At 46.7% G+C, this 12023-nt stretch overlaps 1 protein-coding gene across 3 annotated transcripts in view; it reads right to left on the reverse strand.

Moving 5' to 3' along the window:
- The window catches only part of Phactr2 (phosphatase and actin regulator 2), a 381904-nt gene that overhangs the window by 8822 nt on the left and 361059 nt on the right, over positions 1-12023 (reverse strand). Inside the window, exon 1 of one of the 3 annotated variants that reach the window (XM_090338013.1) lies at positions 10411-10494. The exons of the other annotated variants lie outside the window; for them this stretch is intronic. The gene's annotated coding sequence lies outside the window, so the exon portion shown is untranslated. Of the gene's footprint in view, positions 1-10410; positions 10495-12023 lie in introns of those variants that run through there. 3 annotated transcript variants of the gene reach the window in all.

Here is a 12023-nt window from a genome sequence, read left to right on the forward strand (position 1 = left end):
AGGGTTTAGAAAAGAAGAGAGAGAGAGAGAGAGAGAGAGAGAGAGAGAGAGAGAGAGAGAGAGAGAGAGAGAGAGAGAGAGAGGAAGAGAGAAGAAGGAGGAGGAGGAGGAGGAAAAGGAGAAGGAGGAGGAAGGGAGGAACTGGAGTATAATAAAATAATGTACCATATAACATTTGGTCAATAACAAGCAGCATATATATATGTATATATATGCACACACACACACACACACACACACACACACACACACACATATATATATATTAGGGTAGTCCCCTGAGATTATGATGTAATTGAAAATTCCTATTGCTTAGTGGATCTAGAGTTGAAGAAGGGTCTGGAGGAAAGGAAGCTGTAGGGGAAGTAAAGGAGGATTTTCCCCCAATGTCCACCGTGAGAGGTTTAGCTTTAGCAATAGTATTTGCAGACTTCAAAAACTCGTTAAAAAGTGGATGTGGGGCTGGGAGTTTGGCCTAGTGGTAGAGTGCTTACCTAGCATGCACGAAGACCCAAGTTTGATTCCTCGGTACCACATACATAGAATAAAACCGGAAATGGTGCTGAGGCTCAAGTGGTAGAGCTCTAGCCTTGAGAAAGTCCAAGGACAGTGCTCCGGCCCTGAGCTCAAGCCCAGGACTGGCAAAAAAAAAAAAAGCGGATGTGAGCCAGGTACAGTGCAGTGGCTCATGCCTATAATCCTCGCTATTCAGGAGGCTGAGATCTGAGGATCTCAGTTCAAAGCTAGCCTAGGCATTAAAGTCCATGAGACTCTTACCTCCAATTAACCACCAGAAAACCAAGAAGTGGCATTGTAGCTCAAGGGATCGGGTAGTAGCTGTGAGCTGAAGAGCTCAGGGACAATGCCCAGGCCCGGAGTTCAAGTCCCACAACCACCATCACCAAAAACAACCAACAACATGTGGTAGCACATGTCAGTAATCTCAGCTACTTAAGAAACAGAAGCCAGAGATGGCTGTTCAAGGCTAGCCCAGCCAAAAGCACAAGGCCAAAGAAGAAAAACTACAAAACCACAAAACGACCTACCACACTCGTGGTATGGTAGAATGCTTACCAGCTAAGCACAAGGCCCTGAGTTAAATCCCCCACATTGCACAAAACAAGTCTGAAGACATAGATCCCTCCCCACCTCTGCAGGCTCCCTAAGACTCTAATGGAAGGAGGATGCTTGGGGCAGAATCTACTTACAAGCAACTCTGTGATGAAAGAAAAGAAGCAAATCATCATGATATATTTCTGGAAAGAACAACATCTCAAGAAGCACCTCAGAAACTACTTAGGAGGCTGAGATCCAAGGACCACTGTTCAAAGCCAGCCCTTTTGGGGCACTACAAAGCCATGAGACCCTAGGCTCTGGGCCAGGGGTAGGACATAGCATTAAGCTGAAGAGCTCAGGAACAACACCCAGGCCCAGAGTTCAAGCCCCATGACTCCTCCCTCCACAAAAGAAGCAGCACCTCACGAGTTGGGTGTGTTGGTACATGCCTATAATCTCAACCACTTGAGGAGGAGATCAAGAAGATCATGATTTGAGACCAGCCTGGGCGAAAACTCAGTGCAAACCTATCCCAACAAGCACACAAAGCATGGTAGTAACATACATTTGTCACCCCAGCTACTGGAACAGTAAGTGTGAAAGACTTATAAAAAAACAATACCCTGGGAATGGAGGCGTGGTTCAGTTGGTAGCATGCTAGCTGATAAGCGAATGTGTCAAGTATCTAGTTCAAGTCCTGGTTTTATACAAGAAAGAAAGAAAAGGGGGGAGGAAAGGAGGGAGGGAGGGAAAAAAAGAAAGACCTTACCTGAAAACTAAAGCAAAAAAGACTAGAGGCATGGCTCAGGCAGAAGAGTACTTGTTAGCAAGCTCATGGTCTTGAGTTCAATCCCCAGTAGGACAAAAAAATAATAGTAATAACAACAACTCTAGCATAGCCTGTATGCTGTGTTTATAGTCTACAGGGGACAAAGACCAGGCCACTCGTCACTCACTCTTTGACTCACGCCCAGCAGCTTCCAGTCCTGAACCCTCTACTCACAATGAGTTGCCCTAATTAGAGATGTGACTCTTATTGTTGATGCTACACTTTTACTGTCCCTTCCCTATGTGTGATACAACAATGCCTGCCATCGGGGCCCACTGTGTGCGTTTTCTGGCCTAGGAGCTAGGGGCTGTGGCCCCGAGTCTGGCTGGGTGTTAGGTGAGATCGTGAGCATTTGGACAAGTGCTCTATATTCTCCCCACAACAAGATCACCCAACAACACACTTCTCAGAACTCATGCCCTCCGTCTGTCTCTCACACAACCCATGACTTCCACACAACCATTTCCCTGCAACCTGCAGAGGCTGCAGAGACTGCTGCTTCCCTTCTTCCTGTGGATGGCGTGGCTCCTGGGCAGCTGTGAGAAGCAGTGTTTAGCTTCCCTCCTTACGCTGCAGACTGCCTTGTCTTCTTGCTGTCCGCTCAGCAACTAAACATCCTGAAGAGCATGGAGCAAAATGACAACTTTCTGGGCTCTGGTTTATAGGGCAGTGGCGAGGACAAGGCCACTGCAGAGGTGAGTGCTTCCTTTGGTCTATGTGTAGTGGATAATGTGCTGTCCAGGTAATCTCCTTGCCCAAGGGCCTCACAGCCCTGGTTGCTCTCGGCATTGGCTTTCCAGGCCCCTACTTCAGGGGATTGCCCCTTACGTGAGCTGCCTTCATGCAACCAAAGCAGCGTGTTCTGCAGAGTGCAGCTCACAGCTGCCGACTGATTGAGGTTGGCCTACAAAGGCCCAGCGTCCTCGCCTCAGGGTGGCAGAAAGATTCTGCAGACTCATCTCAACTTCAAAGCTCCCCACTCGAGAGGCTGCTGGTGTATGTCACTCAAGTTCAGTTCTTCCCTCTGGGCAATCCTGCACAACCCAATAAAACCTCCACCATGGAATTTGCAGGGTCTGGGTGCCTGACTTCTGGAAAGTTGACCTAAGACATTGAATTTGTCCTTTCTGCCAGCGTATTGAGTAATCTTGGTGCTCACTGATTCTCTCTGAGAGTTTCCTTCCTCATCTACAAAATGTCAGTGTGATAACAATAGTAATAATCTGTTATTATCACCACAGCCTGTTATAGGCATTAAAAGACAAACTGTAGAAGAGACAGCTTTGTAAATAATAAAGCACTATGTGATATTGTCACAGTTAGCTTACCATGTAAGAATCAGGAAGAGGAGAGAAGATGAGAAATGTAATAGCCTGGCTTCAGAAATGCACTGTGTCCTATGTGGTCTCAAATCATCCAACCAGGCAACACAAGGAGGTCCAGGGTAGAAAAGTAGGAATAAAAGCAGAAGAGACTGGCATTATTGCCATTCTGAAACTGAAACCACAAGTAGAAGAGCTCCGGTGTCCTCAGTTTTCACATGAAGCCAGCCATGAAGTGACTTTTGCTACACTGAAAGGCTGAACTTCACATGGCTTCCCAATCAGTTTGAGTAGAAAGTAAATTGCTTCACATCTGCAAACAGGAAACAAGAGCAACTGTTGGGTTTATATACTAGAAGGACTTGTCTAGAAGATGTGATATATGCATTATCTCAGGATCAGCTGAGAGAGAAAGAAAAAAATCCCCTACAGCTTCAATGAACACCCGAAGTCTGCAAATGGTTAAGTTTTACAAAGAACTTGAACTGGATACATAAGGCAGGTCTGGTACATCTAGGCTCAGCAATAGTGGTCCACAAATGCTTGATTGCATTATCAGTCACAGAATAGTTAAAACTAGATGAAAAGCCAGGCACAGTGGCTCACAGAGGCTGAGATCTGTGCATCTCAGTTTAAAGCCAGCGGGCACTAAAGTCCATGAGACTCTTATCTCCAATTTACCACCAGAAAACCAGAAATGGCATTGTGGCTCAAGGGGTAGGGCGGTAGCCTTGAGCTGAAGAGTTCAGGCCCAGAGTTCAAGTCCCATGACCACCACCAACAAAAACAAACAAACAAACAAAAAACGAGGAGAAAACTGATTGGTGGGGCATGGGAGAGGGCTTAACAGACTTTCAGATCTAGTGGTTCCTAATTACTGGAAAACACAGCAAAACTGAAGAATCAGGACAGAGACAAAGCCAAGTGAAACAGAAACACAAATCCTTTCTTTCATTGCTATGTGACAACTGGTATAAAGGAGTTAAAATAAAAGGATAAGCACTCCAAATGGCTTCATGTTGCTCTCATACAATGGGGGACGGAGTACTTCTTGATTTCCTGGTATATGAGGAAAAAATGTCGAAACATTTAATTCCTATGTGGAGAAGATAGTTCACATATTTATTCATTTTTTGCACACTCTGCCCTTGTTTATTTAGTTGATTTTCAGATAGGGCCTCAGTTTTATCCAGGACTAGCTTTGAGCCACCATCCTCCTATCTGTGCCTCCTGTGTAGGTGGGAGAACAGCTATGTGCCAATGTGTCCATCCTGATTTTAGAAAATTATCTTTAATACCTGTGCAAGAGGGTTTCAACATGGCAATTTTCAAGTACAATGCATCTTTATTAATGGTACCTCTTCCATTGTTCTCCTCAGTCCTTCCCAATCTCATGCATCCTCTCAAGTTACCTGCCTCCATTTTCAGATTTGCATTTACCTACCATTCCTCTCTCCTTTCTTCTGCCCTCCCTCCCCTCCCCTTACCGCCTTCCTGACAACACACGTTTTGGTTTCTGGTATTCATTTTTGTTAGTGTTCAGAGGAGTTATATCACTGCCATCCTCTCCTAGGTATACCCTACTTTAGTCAAGGTTTATATGCATATGTGTATATGTATATGGCCCCAAATATGCTTCCATATACTTTATGAGTCTAACTTAGATATAAAATGTCAAGTTTCAGATGTCTGAGCAGCACTTCAGAGTTCCAAACGTGAAGCAGGATTGCTGTTTCTCTCTGGAGTACAAATACCTCAATCCTGCTTGATGAACAAAGATCAGGGTATTAAACCAAGCTGGTGTAAGTTGACTCATTAAACACTAAAATGAATGTAAATTTAGCAGTGGATTGGTCAGATTACCTTTATCTGAACTAAAGAAATCTACCTAGATGTTCCCCACACAAAAGCAGGATCTGAACCCAAGACAGGGGACCAGGACAGGGCACTGCCCAGTTCTCTGAAAATTATAAAATTCTCGAAGTCAGAAGTAGGAGGTGCAAATAAGTCACCTGCTTTAGAGACCCAGCGGGCAGACCACACGCCTGGAGTGTAAAATAGGGAGGTTTTGTGTACCTGTCCACCTTTGTGAGTGACTTTCCACCATTTGATCCCCATCAGTGGATTAATGCCGACCCCCTGCCACCCAGCCTTCCTGCATCCCCGGGAAGAGCTTAGTGATGGAATACAACTGGAAAAGATGGAGCTTGGGCATTCAGTAGAGCGGAATCAAGGCTGGTATGCAGACACATGGTTGAAGCTCTGGGAATCTTCAGAGACCGAATCGCTCTATGTTTAAATTCCCAGGAGACATTTCTGGTGGCTTGCCACTGGCTCAAGTCGATAATTCTGGTTACTTGAGAAGCTGAGATTGGGAGGCTCTTGATTTGAGATCAGCCTGGCCGGAAAATTTCACAAGACCCATAGCAGGGTGCAGTGCACACCTGTCAATTAAGACAAACTGAAGGATATGACTGGGAAGATGGTGGTTTTAAGCCAGTTTGGGCAGAAAAGTCCATGAGCCCCCATGTCCATGGAGGGCAGCTAGATGAGATGGCTAATGTTTCAGCAAAGAGGAGAATACTAGGTAGGTTGCAGCTCAGATGTGTGCCTAGGATGGAAGTAAGGGCCTATTTTAAAGCAGAAACAAACAACAACAAGAACAGTGACAAACAGGGCTGGAGCGATGGTTCAACAAAATCATGCCAGCCTCACAGGTGGCCTCACAGGTGGCAGGCTCCAAGTTCAGAGAGAGACAGGGAGAGAGAGGGAGAGAAGACAGAAGGAAAGGGAAAGGAAGAGAAAGAGGAAAAGAAAGAGAAAGAGGAAAAGGAAGAGAAAGAGGTAGAGAAAGCAAGAAGGAAGAGAGAGGGAGGAAGGAAGAACTTCCTAATAATTTTGGGAGACAGTAAAGGGTAGGGGTACCATGCAGTGAAAGAGTTCCACAGGGCCCAGATTTTGTATTGAGATTGTTCTTCATTAGGGGAGAATGATTGCTGTGATTAAGAGACTAAAACCAACTATAAAGTCCAAAACTTTTGTGTGTTCATTCATTCATTCATTCATTGAGACAACCTAATTCCAAAGAGTGGTTCAGAACCCAAGTCTGGAGCCAGTACTTGGGATCAACTCCTAACTCTGATTAATATCATTTTGTGTTCTGTCAAAGTAGTCAACTAAAGAATTCATGCTTGGTGGGTGCCAGTGGCTCACACCTGTAATCCTAGCTACTCAGGAGGCTGAGATCTGAGGATCACAGTTCAAAGCTAGCTGGAGCATGAAAGTCCATTAGACTCTTATCTCCAATTAATCACCAGAAAACTGGAAGTGGCTCTGTGACTCAGGGGTAGACTGATAGCCTTGAGCTGAAGAGCCCAGGGACAGCATCCAAGCATTCAAGCACCATGACCACCACCAACAAAAATTATGCCGCAAGATTGAAATGAGGAGAAAAAGACTTCATCCATTTAATACTGTCTGATCCACTATTGGCAACCCATACCTTTTAGTCATGTTATTATCATTTTTATTATTATTAATTACTCAGTCAAAAAATTTAATGTTGGCCAAACAAGGTAACGCATACCCATCATACTTGTATGCAGGAGGTTGAGGCGGAAGGATCATGAGTTCAAGGCTAGCCTGAGCTACGTAGTAAAATCATGTCTCAAACAAACAATGTATAAATCAATGAGTGCTGTTATCTGCCCAGCACAGTGTGTGCTGTTCATCATTCTATCTTTCCACTTGGTGGGATGCTCCTGGATCTGCTTCCACTATAAATGCAACTTCAGTTAACTCTTGCCTCTTCCTCATTGCCCATTTTCTAAATCTACACCTGGGCCTGTCTTGCCTATCTGTCAGTCCCATCTTTTTCTTCCTCCCTATCACTGATTACAGCATTTATTTTGGGGGGGAGGAGTGGGGAAGGCATGATACTAGGGCTTGAACTCAGGCTTGATCAGCCTGCCTCTCTCTCTCCTCATCCTCCAGCCCACCAACCTATGCACACACCAACCTGACTACAGTTTCCTGACCATATGATGCTGGTCCCCTCTATACAGCTCCTCCCTCTTTCTACTGGGTCATCTGCTCCTCCATTTGCCTAACAACTCCTCCTCCTGTGAAGAAGTTCATTGCTTAATCAATACCCACTTCCCTACTCTTGTCTGGAGTGAGGCCTAGCCTTGATGCTGTGTTCTCAGGAAACACAATGCTGGATCATTGCTTTGTCATACAAAAGCAATTTGGGGGCTGGGTGCCAGTGCCTCACGCCTGTAATCCTAGCTACTCAGGAGGCTGAGATCTGAGGATCACGGTTCAAAGCCAAACCAGGCAGAAAAGTCTTTGAGATTCTTATCTCCAATAAACTACTCAGAAAAAGCCAGTGCTAAAGCATTAGTCTTGAGCACAAAGAAGCTCACAAGGACGACATCCAGGCCTAAAGTTCAAGCCCAGGACCAGCAAAAAAAAAAAAAAAAAAAGGAATTTGGAGTACATTTTGGGAGAGATGAATTACAGAAATTAAGGTAAAGTGGTTTTAAGTCTAGCTCTAGCTCCTTGGCTGGATATCTGAGAGAAGTGAGGGAGTTTAATACAGCAATCCCCTATTGTCCTCAGGGATCTATATGGCCCAGTGGATTCTTGAAGCTCGGTAGACTTCAAAGCTTCCTTAGACTGCTGTCTCCTAGCCAAGTTTTATATATAAATCAAGTGCAGAAACAGTTTAATAATAACAGCTAACAATAAAATTGAACAGTTATAAGAATGACATAGTAAAAGTGACGTTGAGTGTGGTTTTTCTCTTCAGGTATTTTATTGTTTCTGGATTTCTGATATCTTTTACCTCTGTTGGCCTCGGGGGCCTTAAAGTCATCAAAGCCAAATTAAAGGAGGAACTACTCAATCAAACCAGGGAGCAGATAATAGCTTCAACAGAAGTGTTAAAAATTTTTAAAAATTTATTAATCACTTTAAGCTATATAACTAAGTGTCTGCAATGGCCCGAAGATGATAATAGTTTGAGTTCAATTTTTTTAAGTTTTTTTTTTTTTTTGCCAGTCCTGGGGCTTAAACTCAGGGCCTGGGCATCTGGGCATTGTCCTTGGGTTTACTTAAGACTAGCACTCTACCATTGGACCACACCACCAATTCCAGCTTTTTCTGTGTATGTAGTACCGAGGAGTTGAACCCAAGACAAGCACTCTACCACTAGGCCACACTCCTGGCCCTCTGGGTTGATTTTTACATGTAGTCTAAATAATATGAAGTATAGTAATTCAAGCACCTAAAATGCCATGCCTTGGGGGCCAGGAACCGACCTGGGTTCGATTCCTCGGTACCACATTCATAGAAAAAGCCAGAAGTGGTGCTGTGGCTCAAGTGGTAGAGCTCTAGCCTTGAGAAAGTCCAATGACAGTGCTCAGGCCCTGAGCTCAAGCCCAGGACTGGCAAAAAATAAATGTCATGCCTCACATCATATGTATATATATTCCATACTATATATATTCTGTAATACACACATACACACACACACACATACTGTAACAATTTGAAGCATGGTATCATTCTATAGTCCAGGTAGACCTCAAACTCATGATCTTCTTATCTCTGCCTCGTGAGTCGTGGGATTACAGATATATACCACCATACCTGTCTACTAATATATTTTAAATAGCTGGTTGAATGCAAAACACGTGCATAGTCCTTTGGTCTTTGCCAAGAAAGACAAACTATTCAATAATCTTAAGACTTCTCTTGCTCTTACAGCAATTTCCAATGTGTTCCAAATCCCAGAGCTTAAAGACATCAGTCAGGAAGGGAGGGAGAGAGTCTGCACTCTGGGTGTGGATTTACCATGGCTGCCCTCTATTATGATGGGCTGACAGTGTGCTGGCTGGCCTTCCCTGGGTTCTGGGGGTAGAATCCTCCTGTTCCTAGTTGCACAGGCAGAGCTCAGTGCAGAGGCTGGCATAAAGAAGGTGCCTGGCAACTGTTGTGTGGCTCAGTTCAGCTTCCACACAGTTGTTGCTCATGTGTCTTGTGTGTGTGACACACAGCTGTGTGTGACAGTCACACGAAACCTGCCTGTTGGTACCTCATGCTCCAACAGTTACCTTCCTTCATTGAAAATGATCACAGGGTTTCAGCACCATTTAATTGAAATGATAGACCATCTCAAACGTTTAACCTCAGAGAAGGACTTAACACTTGCCATATAAAACGACATTTTTCCACTACTTGCTGAAATCAATAGTAAGAATGATTATTGAATGGTGAGCTAACTTTCTCTGGGGCAAAGCTCATGATTTGGGGGGGGGGGTTATCTCAGATCAGCCCAGTGACCCTGGCGTGGTATGCTTTCTTCCATCAGGCGCTCTAAGAAACGAAAAACTTGAATAGTGACTTCCCACACTCACAGCCCGCTCGGATTCCACCAGACAGGCTGGCTCTCACTTCCACACGGCCAGAACAAACCTCACTTTTCAAAAGTTCGTGAAGTAAGCCTGAAGAGCAGGGCTGCAGCCCCGTGACTCATTTTTGGATGCTCATGTGAAAATAACAACTCCTCCCCTTTGCTGAGACGCGATGGCGGCTGCAGCCAGGGCTTGAGAGCCACAGGAAGTTCTTGGGGACTCAGCAGAGGCACAGAAATTCCCTTCGGTGGCCCTAGGCCCCTGGCCCCATTCCTGTCCACTCTGCTAAAACAACGACGAGGGCACCTCAGCCGGGCTGGGGGACTGACCCAAGCCTGTGTCACTGTCTCCCCATTTCCAGGCCCCCCGAGTCACACATTGTCACATACAAGTTCATTCTCATGGTTTTCATAAAACGAACTCGGAAGCAATGAGAAGATCAAACTGTAATACACCCCTCTCCCCCATTCATCCAACAACAACAACAACAACAACAACAACAAAACAAAACACCTACAAACTTTTGAGTTATAACAACACAAAGTGGTCTTAGTGGACACAGTATAAAATTAGTTGGTCATTGGGGATCTCTGGAATGATTCCTAACAAGCACTCAACTTTCAAGCCTCTATAATCTCAACTAAATGGAAAGGATATTCTGCTCTGTGTGACAGGCCCAGTCAGTACCGGTCGTGTCGCCACGATCCCACCCCATGCGCGGTGACCCCGACACCCGCCGCGCCCGCATTGTCTCTCCCGGAGAGAGACCAAGCGGCAGAAGACCCACCGGGACCGGCCGCAGAAACGTAGGGGCTTCCCAGCCCCTCTTCGGGTCCTCCGCGCGGGACGCTTCCGGAGCTGGTGACCCCGATGCGCTCGGAAACCTAGGGCGCGCCCGGGGACGGTCCCGGCGCAGCCCAGCAGCTCCACGGCCGCCCCAGCGAGCACCCCGCATCTGGACGCCGCAGACCCCGCCCCAGCCGGGGCCCAGGCTCCGCCCTGGGACGAAGGCACTGGGGTGTGGCCAAGGGCGCCCAGGTTCAGGGTCCCGCCCACAGAGGGCTCACTGCGCCCCGTGACTGCCCGGAACCCCACGCCATCCCGCCTGCCCAGCTCGGCTCGTGCGCCCCAGGCGCTGCGGGCTGGGGGGAAGGGGCGCGGACCACGGAGACGGGGCGTGCCCAGGCCCTGGTACTTCCTCCCCGCCCCTCCCAAGGCGTGGGGGGCCGAGCCGCGGGCGCTGGGCTTTCCCTGGGGAAACCCGCGGCCTTGGTGACATTTGCTTTCCCGCAAGTGACCGGGGCCAAGAGGCTGAAAGTGGCTTCTGAACGTGGGTGTGGCGGCCAGGGCCGACGCCCGCCCGGACCCGGAGCGCAGAACCCGGCGGCTGTGGGTGAGCGGCAGAGCCTAAGCCCAGAACCCAGCCCCATCACCAGCGCCAGGGGTCTCAGCACCTGCCCACTCATCCATTCCTAGGGGCCACCTCCCCAGGAGTCGTGGGTCGCCCTCCAGGCCCTGCCCTCCGAGGGACAGGTGATTCAACGAGAAAAACAGCGCTAAGGTTTAAGGGTAAGGAAATGTTTTTACAGAAAAAGGAAACGCCAGAAACGATTCTGTCCTGGACAGAAGGCAGATGTAGCACATGGAGTAGCCCAAGTATCCCCATGGCCAACCCTAGAACGATTAGAGAAACAACACAGCAGCACACCGTGGATCTACTACGTGAACACCCTTCGTTGAATCCAGAGACACTGGCTGAAGTCAAACTGCAAAGTATCACTGGATTACAGCCCCAAGTTAAAAAAAAAAATACTCTGAAATTCAGATGGAAAAGAATAATATAACTGATTACATAAGTAAATTGTAGGTGGGAGAGAGAAATCTTCCAGATAGAAGAATTCCAAATAATGAATGGAGATACTCGAGCTCAAGGAAGAGCCAGGCAGTGGTGGCTCTGCCTGTAATCCTAGCTTCTAGAAGGCTGAGATCTGAGGATCCTAATTCAAAGCCAGCTTGGACTGGAAAGACTGTGAGACTTTTTTTTTTTTTTTGATTGTGGGGTTTGAACTCTGGGTCTGGACATTGTCCCTGAGCTTCTCAGCTCAAGGCTAGTGTTCAACCACTTGAACCTCAGCACCACTTCCAAGAGACATTTTTTTTTTTGCCAGTTCTGGGGCTTGAACTCAGGGCCTGAACACTTCCCTTGGGCTTTTCTCAAGGCTAAAGCACTACCACTTGAGCCACAGCACCACTTCTGGTTTTTTCTATGTATGTGGTACTGAGGAATCAAACTCAGGTCTTCATGCATGCTAGGAAAGGGCTCTATCACTAGGCCAAACTCCCCCAAGAGACATTTTTTTATGGATGCCAGTCCTGAGGTTTGAACTCTGGGCCTGGTGT

The sequence above is a fragment of the Megascapheus bottae genome, chromosome 8 (assembly GCF_031878675.1).
Source record: "Megascapheus bottae isolate mThoBot1 chromosome 8, mThoBot2.hap1, whole genome shotgun sequence".
NCBI classification, from domain to species: domain Eukaryota; kingdom Metazoa; phylum Chordata; class Mammalia; order Rodentia; family Geomyidae; genus Megascapheus; species Megascapheus bottae.